We start from the raw sequence: 15,927 nt of genomic DNA on the forward strand, positions 1-15,927 counted from the left end.
TTTAGTGGCTATGAATCTCAAGGAGAAGTATGATAAAGGGAAGTCTTCTTGAGCTCCAGTTGTTCTTTAGCTAGTTCACATGGTATTAGTAGGACCCTTTGTAGTGACTTCAATCAGCCAAGGCCACTACATCCTCACATTTGTTGATGATTTTTTGAGATTTATTTGGGTCTTCTTCCTTCATCATTAGAGTGAATTGGCTCATAAAATTCAAGACTTCAAGACTCATGTTGAACACAAGTCAAGGAAAGCCATCAAGGTACTAAGGGTGGAAAATAAGAATAGATATGTAGACAAAAGACTCAAGAAATTTTGCAAAATTGAGGGGATTGATCTTCAAAACTCACTAGCATTTAGTTTGCATAAGATAGATGTTGCAGCTATGAGGATTAGGACTCTCAAGATCATGGCAAGTTGCATGATTAAGGCCAAGTCTCTCAATCCTACACTTGAAGTTGAAGCCATTAGTAGTGCTACTCACATACTTAATAGGTCTCCTCATCTAGCCTTAGATGGCAAGACTCCTTTTGAGGCATGGTGTGGTAGAAAACTAGTTGTGAGTCACCTTAGAGTATTCGGTTGTCTAGCATGGGCAAACCTTTCTTCCAGGAGTTGCAAGGCACCATCACCTAGGCCTTGTACCTTCATCAGTTATGAAGACAATGTGAAGGCTTATAGACTAATGGATCTAGAGACTCATGAGATTTTTGTGGAGAAGGATGTTCATTTTGAGGAGAGTTCACCAAGCTTATCCTCTACTCCTCTCTGCACATCATACATACTGGAAACTGATAGTGACACTAGTGATAGTTCTTCAACAAGTTCAAAGACATGGGGTTCTATAAATAGTTGTAGTGAGAGGTCACATTAGTCTAGTCCACATGCTTATATTTCCATAGTGAAAGGTCCATCACATCATGGTACATCTCGTCTTCCAGTTCCAACTTCAATTGACTTGGGAGACAGACTTAAGGACTTACATCTTCTCATTGATGATGGTGATCCTTCTATAGTTGTTGTGAGGGATCACTCTTGGTACAGTTATATTTTTCTTCAGCCTTAACTTCAAACATTTAAGTCATGGGAGTGCCCAAGTTGAAGTTGAAGTTGAACCTTTGGGTCAGTTCAAATTCAAGTTCAGTGATTTCATAATATACTTTCGAGTGTCAAAGTCAAAGTTGAATCTTCCTGCTAGTTCAAGTTCAACTTCAAGTTTTATCATTAGCAGAAAATGTTAAAATCAAGCCAATTATTCTCCTATTCATCATCATTAATATTCACATATGGGGATGTTGAACTTGAAGTTGAAGTTCCATGTCAGTTCAACTTCAACTTCAAGTTCATGTTGGAGTCGGTGCAACGTGCAGTGTTAGTTCAAAGTTTCAATTTCAACCCTGGCAGTTAGAAGTTCGAGAATCATTATGATTCAATCAAGATTGAGAGCTTCAAAATTTTATTTGAAATGGTGAAGCCTGAAAAGAATCCACCATTCTTAAGTACAAAGCTCATGGACAATTTCAAGTATGTAGTTTAGAGATCAAAGGCTCAAATTCATCAGTTCAAATTGGTGGCTCAAGTTTAAAATCAAGCTTAGATCCTATTTCAAGGTTTGAAGTCCAAGATCCAAGTTTAGAAGGTGGTGGTGGATAATGAGATATATAGTAGGAAAACAACATGTGATTCATGTGTAGGTAGTGGTGTATATATTGTTATAAATTTTAATATAGCCTGTAGCTATAGATTTTTGTCAACATTAAAATAGTCACAATGTCGAGAGCATAACATTTTATCCCACTATCAGATTTTTCTCAATTTTTGATATGTTGTAGAAAATCAAGTTTTCTAAATCTTCACTAAAGTGATCTTCAAAATTTGGCCAAGGTCAAAAGTTATGATGAACTAAATGTAGGTATGTCAATGCACCAGCAAATACAGATATTCTATAGTTAGAAAAATGGTCATGTTGTGGGTCCCATAGATTTTAATCTATCTATTTTATTGAGCTGAATTTTGGATATGTTTGAGGAAACTTAGTTGTATAAATTCTCTCCAAGCTGTTTTGTAAAATGCATAAAAAATCAAAAGTTATCATTGTTACAAGATCATGATAATAATTTGTTACCAGAATACGCCACCTATCCAACATGCACATGTAATTCATTTTAATTTTGTAGTGATAGGCATCCATAAGAGGAATTTGGATGAATGTAAGCAATATCATAATGTTTATTAAACATTATTTTTATCTTTTTGATACAACACCCTTCCTCAATAATGGATGGTGGTATATGAAAGGTTGCGAATAGTTTCAAGAAACGGTTATTAAAACTGAAAAAGAATCGACAGAAGGAGAAGATAAATAGTAGATAGAATAATAAGAGAAGTTTTCTTCTTTTTTTGGGGGTGGAGTTCTATAGCTACTACTACAGGGGGAAGAGATTTCTATTTTGTAATAGAGGAAGTAGTTTCATTTTATGTAGATTGACTGTGATAAGGGGATTGAACAGTACTATTATTGTTTTATCATGTCTTTGAAATAAAGAGGGACATAAGTGTGTTAAATTTTATAATCATATACATTTGTGTTTCTAATCTGAAAGGATTTTGGAATCCTTTTATTTCTATTTTAGATGGACTTCTTTATTACTATGTCTAATGTGATATATGTAGTCTTGTGGTTATGTATTCACTTTTTTTATATAAAGATGTTTATAGCTTTCTCAATTTTCTCTGTAATATTGAAACATAGTAGATAGTCCTATGGCTATTTACTAGTTTTTCATTCATTTCTAGTTTAGCAATCTATTGATCACATTCATTCCATATTGATGGATGAATGTCTGAAAAACCCTTCATGTCTTCAGGTTAAAGACATAGCCATATATCACATTCATTGAATATCTTTTATGAGGGAGTTGTACCTCTCAATTCAAAGAAAGAGTATCAATAAAATGATAATCTATCCAATCAGTAGTGCATTTTGTTCTTCTTTTGAAACATATTGAGTCATTATTTGCATTTCTATTCGAAGGACAAAACTATTTACTAACAACTTTGACCCTCATGTCCATTCTCTACATGATCAATCTTCAGAGGTTGGCATGATTGTGGATCCTTATGAACAACAATTATTGGAGTTCTCTTTGTCAGTTGAGGAGATAGATAGTTTAGTGGAACAAGTTCAACAAACATCCTTGCTAGATCTACATTCATTCTTTTTAGCATAGCTAGAAGGGGTGAACTTCAGCATCAGTAAAGGGATACTTGACCAAGTTTCAGGGCCAACATACATCTTTAGGACTATACCTTTGGTATTGTTTCTTCCTAAGGGGAGGCACACCATTCTGCATTCATGGACCAGATTCTTCATTGGAGCGGCTTTCACTTGTTGGCATTCTTCTTCTTTTTTTGGGGGGGGAGGAGCCTATTATGTCTCTCTTCCTTCTCTCATTCTTTTATGTATATACTGGATGCATGTTGTAATGGGGGGGTCTTGATTACTCCATCCATCAATGCATCCTTATTTATCTCTCTTTTTGGGGGAGGGTTTTTCCCATGAGATTTTCCCTCTTTCCCCACTTTATGAGAGATTTTCATCTTCATTATGTACATGGGTACCTAACATGGCCTAGTAGCTAGGACCCATTATGCATCCTAATCCTAGTTTTGTAAGCTTAAGGGCATTCCCCTAAGTTTCACTTAAGGGGGGGGTGTTGGTGTAAATAAGTATTTACTTATTACACTTAAGTTTACTTAGGTTTATGCATTATTTAATTATTTTACATTATTTTATTTGCGAGACACTTAGGAGTTTGTGCACTCTTGTGTGTTCTCATGATGACATCACAAAGAGTCTACACCTTTTTTAAGCACATGTTGTCTACAACCCAAGAATCTTCTACAAACATATGACACTTTCTCATTCTTATCCATTCATCTAGAATGTTAGATTAGGTGCTTAGTTGTCTTATCTTTTGGTTGTTTCTAGAGACATTCTAGGTGCTTCCTGAGAGGCCTTTATATACAAGCACTCCTAGTGTACTCTTAATCATGGCATATTGAATACATTGTCATTCTGATCATACTCTCTCTCTCTCTTTGGTCTATTGTGTGCTTGTGTTTGATTTCTTAGTTATTGGGTGAATTTTTCCCTTAGGCAAATTCTTACAACATTCTTATTTCCTTTCATAGATTATATTTCTTTTCTTCCATTTCTTTTCATTTTCATCATTAGATTAGTTTGGATCTTCATTTGCATTCATATTTTGGTCTTTGAATATCTCATTTATGGTGTACTTGCATGGGCACAAACTAGGTCAAATTGAGGGCCTCCATCAAAAACCCTTGCACTCCATGAATAGAAAGCTATGAGATGTCATTCTAGACCTCATTCTTGAGAAATCTTGGATATAATGACTCATAGAAGTGTCTCACATTTTGGGCATACATTTTTGGCACCCAACATGGGGAAACCAACATTTACTTGCTGGTTTTAGATATTTTTGGAGCTAACCCTCTTATACAGATTTGTTTGGAGATAAAAAAAAACCCTTGATCTAAAAGATTTAATCATATCTCCCAAATGACTTGATGTTTTGGTCTGAAATTTTGTTTGCAGGGTGGTGACATATCACAGAAGCTTCAGTGAAATTTGCAAATTTTTTGAGGTATTTTTTACTTTTAATAAATTTCTCTTGATTTTTCATGAAAATTTTTTTAGGGCTCAAATTAGAAATTTTTCAGAAAATGAATTCTAAATAAGGTTGATTCTTTGTAATTTGATTTTAGAGATCATAATAAGACTCAATAATTTGATTTGCAAAAACTGGTTTATTTTTACAAAATGGTTCTCTAGGGCACAAATGAAAATATTTTTTCAAAATTCTAACATTTTAGCAAAGCTCTCTAATTTTTGATGGGGTCTCTTTTCTTCATTTAGGGTTTTGGGTTTGGATTTATGGAATATAGGTCCAATCTTGTTGACTAGGTTAAAAATCATGATTAAATTGAACTTTATTTGTACAATGTTCAATGCATGATATGAGTTGTCATTTTTTATGAAATCAAATAGTTTAATATATTTTCATATGAATTTTCCTATTTCTTCATGATTTCATATACTTGATTGAAGTTTTTGAAGGTAACTTGGAGGTCTAAAGAGCAAAAAATGGAAAAAAAGGAAAGCATGAAATCAAAGTGCACACATTCTAAACCTTCTCATATGAATTATAAAAAGTGATCATTGTGTTCTTTTTCATTGTAAAATAATTTTGTTTTTGTCAGAATGTTTGGTCTATCTTCCCAACATTGAAAAAAGGGCTTAAAATGAATCATTTACATTTGGATTTGAGCTTAAAATAAAAACCTCATTTTGTTGTTAAATCTCCAAGATTTTCTTATTGATGTTTTCTTCTTGCATCCTTATTAAGGAGTTTGATGGGAATCTAAATAAGTGATCTTGATTTTTTTTTAAAGGGGTCTACCTAGAGAAGTGAACACTCTAGAGGATGACCTTAACTCTCACATTTGGATGGAGTATAAATAGTGTGATTTGAATCTAAAGACAAGTCCCTTAGAAGTAGAAATATTGTCAATCTTGGATAAGTCCCAAAGAATTTTATACCTTTGGGAACTAAAGGTGGAGATTAAATTACTATTTCCTCTTGGCTATTTGGTAGTATTCTTTTTCATTTATGGATTTAGGCCTCACGTACCTTGCATATATAAAGGACATCCCCTAGTTTTGATTGTGAAACCTTATAGAAATTTGAATAGGTTGTTGGTGTGTTTGATGTGATTGAATTTTTAAAACATTGCCCACTTTGAACAAAAGGGGACACATTCATCAAATTGAGCCTTAAGGATTCTTTCCTTCCATATGTTTTAAACCTTATGCTACCAAAACTCAATCAAGCCTAGATGATTATGAGTTATCCTATGCCATTAAAAAGTATCTAGACTTACCTACCAAACCTTAATCAATTCTAGATGATTATGAGTTCTTCTCTGCCATTAACAAATTTCCAAACTTACCTGTTTGTTTCTATTTTCCAAGGTCTATATCTTCTACTCCAAGACATCAAGTGTCTTCATCCTATAGATTCAAAGACCTCTTGAAAGAGATAGTGACTAATAAATCCTTTCAGAATATGTTAATATTTCATGATGGGCCTATCTTTGGCTAAGATGTGAATGACAAAAATGGTCCTAGCTATACTTTTGAGAGAACTTTTACTAATTTGGGATTTCCATATGATGTGGTGCTTGAGACCTTATTTTCAAAAGAGATAATTACTTTTCCATACAAATTTTCTACACCTTATGAACCTAAGGTAAAACCTTATTGGTGGAGAGATGTTCACTATTGTGGCTACCATACATACAAAGGTCATAAAAATGAAGATTGTATTGTATTTAATTGTATAATTCAAGATCTTATTGATTATGGAATCATTGATGTTGAAATTCATAAAAACCTATGTAATGAATATACTTTTCTTGAGCAAGATCATGTTGATGAACCTATGTCTAGTGTTGATTTCATTGATACCTCCATTTCTTCCAATACTTATGCATCTCCCAAAACTTCAAAGCTATCCAAAATTCTTCCATCAAAAAAAGTTCCTAATGCTTTTCATGCAGTTCCCTATAGTTATCCTCAAAGCCTACCTCTTAAAGAAACCCAAGCTAGTCTATACTTGGCTAAAAACCCTTTTCATGTTTCTAAGACTAAACATCCTCAACCTTCATGTGATACTATGTCTTGTATTACCACTTTAGCTAGTCCTTCATTACCCCTTCAAGATCCTATCATGAAAACCTCATATACTCCCTTGTCCTTTGAAGTGGATTCATGTCAAAAGGAGTCAAAAAAGATAAAAATAGAAATGTTAAGAAAGATCAAGATCAAGCACCTCTTCATCTCCTTCAAGATGTCACCCCTCCATAACCTATGTATTATCTACCTCGTAATTATGATGAAGAAACTACATCCACTATTTCCCTTGATCTTATTGAAAACTATGAACAAATTTTTTTGCATATTTTATCCAAAGAAGCTTGTCAAGATCAAAGAATCCCTTCTAATTCTACTTTTCCATATTCACTTCAGAACTATGCTAAAGCTTCAAATACTCCTATCAAAGGTGTTTCTTCTATTAAAGATACTCATGAATCTATTAATGGCCTTAGTCACATTTCTCACTCTAAAGATGCTAATATCCCTATTCACTATCCCTTTGCATCTCCTAAATCTATCCTTGGTCCTTATCCATGAAAGATAAAGCCTTCAAACCTTCCATCTATTTTGGGACCTTATGTTCCTCCATATCCTGCTTTCACTCCTATCTCATCTCCTAGCTCTCCTATCATAGCTCGAGATAAAAAAAGACACTCATCCTTGATGAATTCTCATTCATATATCCATATAAACCAATCATATAATCCTTATTCATCCACAAAACCCAAGTCTCTTAGAAGAAATTTGGATGATCAATTCAAGAATAAACATAAGAATCCATTTAAAAATTAATATCACTATGTCCCATCTAATCGACATATGAATGAAAGGAAAGAACAATTATTCAAGAGACCACAAAGGTCTATAACCCAAAGAGTTAAATCATCATAAATATAGGTTCCTAAATCCATCATTGAAGAAATGCATTTTAAAGCATCCAAAGGAAAAGAAAAATCCAAAGTTATATGGATTCCCAAGTCTCTTTTGAAAGACTTGAATATTTAAAATACTTTAAAGTTACCATTCAAGTTTCCAAAGCTTCTACTCCATCTTCTCCCAAAAATCTTCCTAAGAACATTCCAAAGACTTCCAGTCTATATCCTACCAAAATTCTCTTACTTCCTCATACATCCAAACCTCAAACTATTTCCTCCATGATTACTCGATCATTTTGCAACCCTTCAAGTTGTCTGTCAATGTTGATCTTGCCTACTTTCTCACCTACCCTTATGCGATATTTTCAACACTACACTTACCTGCTATCCATACTCGTTATATCTTTCCAAAGCATAAAACCTTTTCCTCCATACACATTATCTACCATCTCCTTTCCATCAACCTATTAGCATCTTTTAGCATACTTTCTATGGTCTTGTCATATCATGACTCATATTTTCTATAGGACCACTATTTAAATTAAAATAACTTGAGCTCTTTCTAAAAATTCAAAAAGAAAAAAATGAAAGAAAAAAGAAAAAAGAAGGAAAAAATGTACCTTGGTGAAAACTTGGTAAAAAGGCACCATGGTAGAAAAAGTAAAGAGAAATAAATTTGTCCTATGGTAAAATCAACTTCTTGTAGCACCTTGGATAAGTACCATGATGAAAACCTAACAAATAGGGGTCATTTTTAGGTATTTCCTAATCAATCTATCCCATATTTCCTCTCTGATTATGAAAAATGTTGAGCTATCCTTGTGTATTGGCTATCTTATTCGTCAGCTTTCCTATTATGCTTTTTCATTCACTCATAGCCTATACATATTTACCTTTATTAATATTACTTTATCCTATGACTCTTCTATCAATTTGGCCCCTTGGTATTCATCATGCAATGATAAAAATGTTTCTTAGGCCTCTTAAGATGCCTACTTTTCTTGGACTACATGCTTTCATTCTACGTTAGTTATTAGTTTCAACTAGTTATCCCACATGCTATCTATTAGAGTAAATAATTAATTATTAATTATTTATTCTATTTACTTAGGCTTAATTAGGTAGATTCATTTCATTTATTAGTTGTAGTCTAGGAGTTTGTTATAAGTAGTAGACATTACATGAGTTTTTTCTCTCCTAAGTCATACTTATCCTCTCACCTTGTTCAAGGACTTTCCACCACATGTGGATGTATGCTTACTTATCAGACTTATCTCCTAGAGTCTTCTAGCTTTTTCTAGGAGATTCCTTGAGCTCTTTATATTCGATCTCCCTCATTTTATTTTCATCATCTCATTCTTGCATATTATAAATACATATTTTCTTGTGTTGCAATATCTTTTTCTCTATCATGTCCATTTAGGGTTTTTCCCTTGCTCAACACTCTTCCTTCCTTGGCTTCCCTTTGATAGGTTATTGCATGTAGGTGATCTTGGGAATCTTTGGAGTTGGATTTTATCAACTCCAAAATGTTATCAAAGCCTTTCTACTACTGCTTCATTGAAGGATTTTTGAAGCCATGATTTGGAGTTACAAACCCTTGTTTGTTTGTGCATTTTTTCTTCAAATCAAGGGAACATAAAAATTTTGGAGCACATTGGACACAAATAGATGCTGCCATTAGATTCAAAAGGTGCTTTTCAGCTAGGATCCATATAAAATTTTCCAATTTTGGTGACAGGGCTCAAGGAGGCAAAAAAATTTAGATCAAGGGCTTTCATACGATCATACAAACGATTTTTTGGCCAAAAAAATTAAAAATTTATTATTCAGGTGTGCCGCTTAGAGGCCACCACCACACCACCACCATGTAATCTACACTCCACTACAACTAGTGGTAGCATCAATGGGTCACTGCGGTGCCACCCTGCAATCTGTTCCACTAGTTTTAGTGGCTCCACTTGGATTTGCATCCTCTGTGCCACCCAAATTTCACTCTGTTAGGGAATGCCACCTTATCTCTCTGCTCCATAGGCTCTTCAACTAGCCCACCACCTCTGTCCACATATGCTCATTTGGCATCCATTTTTAGTGGCATGCAGCCTTATTTCCAGCATAGTCAACATTTTAGGTACTAACACGTGGCATAGGTACAATGTGGCACATTGCCATGTGGACCCTACCACATTGCCTGCCACGTTAGCTTGCTACCATGTGGCATCCACATGACTGCCATTTTAGGTACTAACATGTGGCATAGGTACAATGTGCCACATTGACACATGGACACTACCACATCACCTGTCACATTAGCTTGCTACCATGTGGCATCCACATGGCACTGCCATGTGGCATCCACATGGCACTGCCATGTGGCTCCTCTTTCTTTGCCTCGATGGGTCGCAGGCCATCAAATTTAATGACATGATCTGTTGACATCAGCACTGCATCATCCACTTCTTACACATCTCCTTCAAGGTCCTTTTTGACCTACGTTCAGGATTTTGGCCATAGAGCTGAAAGAAGTGCCAGAAAGTTGGTTCCAAGACAAAGACATTGGTGTAGGTATTTTTAGGTTTTGATGTAGTTTTGTTGCCTATTTTTTTAGTTGAAGTCTGAAGTTATGTTTTTGACTCCAACAAGCTTTTCTTTTGCACCCCTTACCCATTTTTTGAAAACATTATATTTTTGGAAAGCTGGTTCTCTCTACTTTTCAAAAATGATGTCATTTCCTTTAGATTCTACCCCATGCTCTTTCTATCATGTTTTTGGCATTTTTGCTCTATAGTGGATATCTTGGGCATTTTAGGTCTGAGGATCATTTTCTTGGCATGGTTTAATTTGTTTTGGGCTGTCCTATCTTTTGTGTTTTGATCATTGTAGATATCATTTGTAAGAAGTTTTGTATATGTACTGAGTTAAAGTGTCACTTTTGCATTTCAGATTCATGAATGTTGGTTTTGAGATAGTTGTATATGCAATATTTTTATAAAGCACTAGGGGGGAATAGTTGTTTGCTATTTTAAGCCTTTTTCTTTTGTCAAGTGAGTGTCCCTTCCATGACATTAGTCCCATGCAGAGTCAGTTTGATCGTGTCTTTATGGGTGTTTGTACCTCTTTCCCTCTCTTGTCATTCTTGGTTCCTTTGTAGGAGACTTTGGCCCACCTTTTAAGTTTCCTGTCATCTCACCTCATCTACATTAAGGGGGAGTTATTTTGTTGCTCTAATGCTTATGTGGTTCGATGGTTCATTAGTGTGAGCTATGTATTTAGTGGTTGATCCTACATATAAGGCAATTGCAGTGGCTGGCTACCTATGCATTTCGGTGAGATAGATCATCTACCATATAGACCTGCTCAGTTCATGCCTTCTTCTTCCATGGAGGTTCTTCAGATTAGCAATTTTCTTTTTGATGGTAGATTTTGCAACTTCTTCATACTTCGATGATGCTCTTCATTATCACTCTTTGTTTTTGTTTTAGGGGACATTTCCCTAGTTGGAGGCTTCTTTAGTTCTTCACTAGCTTCTTACCTCTTTTTGGGGGAGGGTTTTTCCCACATGGTTTTCTCTTTTTCCCCATTTTCAAAGGTTGCTTCCTTTTTATTTGTACATGGGTACCTAACATGGCATTGTTTTCGGGACCCATTCTGCATTCATCTTAGTTTTGTGAGCTTAAGGAATTTCCCTAAGTTGCACTTAAGGGGGTTGTTAGAGTAAATAATTAATTATTAATTATTTATTCTATTTACTTAAGCTTACTTGGGTAAATGCATTTCATTTATTAGTTGTAGTCTAGGAGTTTGTTATAAGTTGTTGACAATATGGGAGTTTGTTCTCTCCTAAGTCATACTTATCCTCTCACCTTGTTTGAGGACTTTCCACCTCATGTGGATGTATGCTTAGTTTTCACACTTATCTCCTAGCATCTTCTAGCTTCTTCTAGGAGATTCCTTGAGCTCTTTATATTCAAGCTCCCTCATTGTATTTTCATCATCTCATTCTTGCATATTATAAATACATATTTTTTTATGTTGTAATATCTTTTTCTCTCTCATGTCCATTTAGGGTTTTTCCCTTGGTCCACGCTCTTCCTTCCTTGGCATTCCTTTGACAGGTTATTGCATGCAAGTGATCTTGGGCATCTTTGGAGTTGGATTTCATCAACTTCAACACTATCTCCTTTCATAGCTTTATTTTCTTGTCCAACACATGCTTTATATGGATATCTTTCCCTAGCTTGGGTAGTCTTGAGGAGTCATTCCTTCATGATCACTTTCACTTGCTTCATGCACTCCTTGCTTATCGATCATATCTACTTGCTTGTTGCTACATCATACCTTACACCTTCCTTGACAATGGAACAAAATGATGTGGTCTTGCTTGAGAGTGAGTAATCTCTAAGTCATTCTAAAAATCCAAAAAAATCATATATGATACTGAAAAAAATCATTAAAAGCATAAAATGTCTTCAATAAATGATCATCTTAGTAAAGAGCACTTTTATGTATCTCCAAAAAATTAATATATTCCAAAAGAAGAATCCAAGTGGTGAAAACTTAGAAATGCATGCTAATTGAGGCCTTTACACCCCTATTTCTTAGTGTGTATCCTCGACACTTGGCCTTTCTCTATCATGCCTTGTCCTTGTTGCCTTGGTTTGGAATTGGTCTTTATCTAGGGGCATAACTATGATCACTTTGGTCTCTTTACTGCATTATTCTTTAGGACATCTTGCACATGTTACTTTTTAGGACCACCGCAATTGTATTTTTCTATATAATCCCTAACATTGAGTGTTTCTCAACACTTATTGGAAACATTTTCTATAGTCTAGGATGTTGTGATGCTTCTTACTAACACATTTTATGTACTAATGAAAGTAGTCATGTGACTTATACACACTCAGTTCAAGTAAAAATTGTCTAAGACTTGTTGGCTTATTTTTCTTTTCTATGTTGTCTATGACAATTTATTTATTGATTGGATTGTTCCCTCCCTAATAGTCTCTCAAGGATGTCATGAACTAGAGGACTTGGGGCATGGTGCATATTTTTCTTTGCTTTCTTCTTGTGGGTGTGGTCTTGAAGCTCTAGAGTGTCTCTTGTTGTTCCCTTGAAACACTTGATAGATTTGAGGCATCATCCTTGATTGTTTTTGCGCAACCATTCTTATAGTCATTGTGGCATCTATGCATTGATGTGAGCATGGTTTTGCTACATCAAATTGGGTAAGCTAAATAGAAGTCATCTTAACCTTTATGTCTTTGATGCTTATGTTAGAATCTTTCCACATTCCAATCTGATATAAATCACATTCATATCTTCATAGTTGCACTTGTTACAAGGACTATTGTGTGATTTTTTGATGTTCATTACTAGTATCCTAATGATTAAAATAAGTTCTTTTACATTCTCTACTAAATGATGAACACAAAATCCTACATTACAGTTGCTCTCTTGCAAGTACACCTTTGAATTTTCATGTAGCTTGCATTATTAGACTTCATGTTAGTTTTCATGTTTAGATTGCATTATGAGTTTGAGAAGGTTTTCTCTTCATCTTTCTTGTTGAATTTTAATCAACTATGGTCATGTTTGATCTTCATTTCCTTATCTTCTTTTGTGATCTCAATTCAAATTTCTATCTTAAATAGTTGATATATTTTGGGGCATTCTATTTCTTATGGAAAAATTTCTTTTCTTCTTTTTGTTTCTTTCCATATCTTCCAAATTCCTACCTTCCATTTGCTGTCACCCTAGTGATTTTCTTCTAATTCAACTTTGGGCCATAAGTTTTCATGCTTGACGATCTACCTTGTTTCTATGAGTCTTATATCTTTCATCTTACATCATCAATTTTATCTTTTGTTCAATTTGATCAAAATGAGTCTTATATCTTTCATCTTACATCATCAATTTTATCTTTTGTTCAATTTGATCAAATTTATCAAGTTGTTGTTTCTCCTCTATCTCATTTACATTTTGATCATAAGGAGGCAACATCTATCAACTTCAATCCTCAATTTAGTTTTATCAATTTTAACCTTGACTTTTTAAAGTCAAAATTTATTTCTATTCTTTGTCCTGATGTGTCCTCGAATTGACCACACATCTATGTTGTTTTGTGATCCCAAATCAATCTTGTAAGAATTTGGTATAGCTCTAATACCATGTAAGAATTTTTCTTAGGGAAAAATAAGGCCAAGATCAAGAAGCACAAGACAAAGAACAATATGGACCAAATGATGTATGATAATAATATTGGTATGAAAATGAAAATAATGTACATACACACTAGGAGTGTTTGTATATAAAGCCCTCTAGAATGCTTCTAGAATGTATACGAGTTAGTGAAGAGATAAGCTCAACAATTAAGCACACATCCACCAAAGGTGGATTATCCTGAATTATGCATGAATGTATGTGCATCAATGAGAGGATAAGTATGACAAGGTGTATCTCATATAGAGATGTTGTAGACACCATGTGCTTAAAATAGATGCTAAGTCCTATGTTATAGACACCATGTGCAAAAGAAAGTTGCTAACTCATGTGTTATCAAAAAGACAACTCATATGAGTATCCATACTCATTTTTTTATAGAAAATTGGTAGCAACTGTATTCAAGAGAAAAAATTAGTGTCTAAACTTAAAACATATATAATAAAAACTATATAATAAACTTATCACATGAAAAGTTTGCTCCTATTTGACAGAAAAAAATATTATAACTTTTGATAATATAAGATTCACAATTTATCAAAAATAAAATTAACATTATTTCTAATTTCAATTATCACTTCATAATTTATTTTAGAATTCCTTTAATAAAGTATAAGAAGGGTGGAAAAATACAGATAGAAAGAATGACACATATTCGATTCCAATTCAAAAATCTGAAAATTCCATTTCAATCTAGGCTATTTCTCAATGTCGTAAACATATAAAAATTTAATTTCACTAAACACTAATGTCTAAAATTTAATTTTCATCAAATAAATTGAACTAACAAAAGAATAGACCCTACAAAAAAATATTATTTTATCAAAATTTGATACCAAAAGACACATAGGTAGTGCACTACAATAAAAACATTGTTAATTTCATAGTCAAATCCCTAACCCATTGTAAAACCTCATTCTTAGTAATCTAATTAGATTATCCATATTAGAGCAATCTAACGCTACTAGAATTCATAATCAACTTGACATTACCTATTTGCAGACTTTCTTTTGATGATGATTATTGATGAAATATAAGTTTGACTCTCTATAGAACAATTGAATGAATATCCTCCTAGATCATTAATGTCATTTTCTAGTAAAACTAGCTCTACATGATTCCTTCATGTGAGTACATAAAATAAGATGGCACTAGTGAGATAATACTAGAAATTGAATTGAAGAAAGAACTATCCATATATAGGAATGTCACACTTCAAACTTGATTTTTGTTATTTCTTCAAAAAAATTATGTTTTTTTCTTTAGATTTTCATGTACTCCTTTTCCTTTCATCTGATGAACACTTTATTTAATAAATAAAAACAATTGTTCATATGATCAAATTCTCTATTGAAGCAATTTATTTTCTATGTCCAAATTTATTCAAAATTTTAAAAATAAGTGGCTCAAGTTCAATTGTTCTCTACTAATGTAGGCCTGAGCATCCTTGGAATTTTGGCTGTAACTACCTTGGCTTTCTTAAGTTAATTTTTTTGGGCCTATTTGTAAGCCTATCACCCAATTTCGGATCTCTTTTAAATCAAAACTATAACATTTGAATGGAATAAAACTTATTAACAATTAGTGGCTTGGTGATCAACTTCCTTGATCTAGCCTCTTCAAGAAACTCTAGGAATGATTGAGATCTTGGCCTTGTGGAACTTATGCTTCGAGAGGAAAACTTTAGCTATTGTGGAATGTAAAAAATAGAGCAAAGAAGAACATTTTTCTTGCATGCACATTGCACATGCCACTAGAATTCTACAATAGACACCTTACAAAGGAATGCCAGTTAACACAATTTTTTTCCATGCTAATTTTATGATGGAGAAAATGAAAAATACTATCAAGAAAATTGGGGGCACCAATGATAAAAGAGAAATTAAGTTTCAAAAATTCTTTTCAATTAAAAATATTCAAACAACCTTAGAATAAATTTTTTTTCATGGTGTCCAAAGCACTTTAATACAAATAAGATGATTGAAAGCTATAGTCTTTGCCTATTTATAGGCAGAACTAATAAACTATAACAGAACTAATAAGAGAAGAGCCTAGAGAAATTTCAATATGGATAGTGTTAGTATGGGCATT

This window comes from Cupressus sempervirens, chromosome 7 (assembly GCF_028749045.1).
Source record: "Cupressus sempervirens isolate cs-2001-9-10 chromosome 7, ASM2874904v1, whole genome shotgun sequence".
NCBI lineage: Eukaryota > Viridiplantae > Streptophyta > Pinopsida > Cupressales > Cupressaceae > Cupressus > Cupressus sempervirens.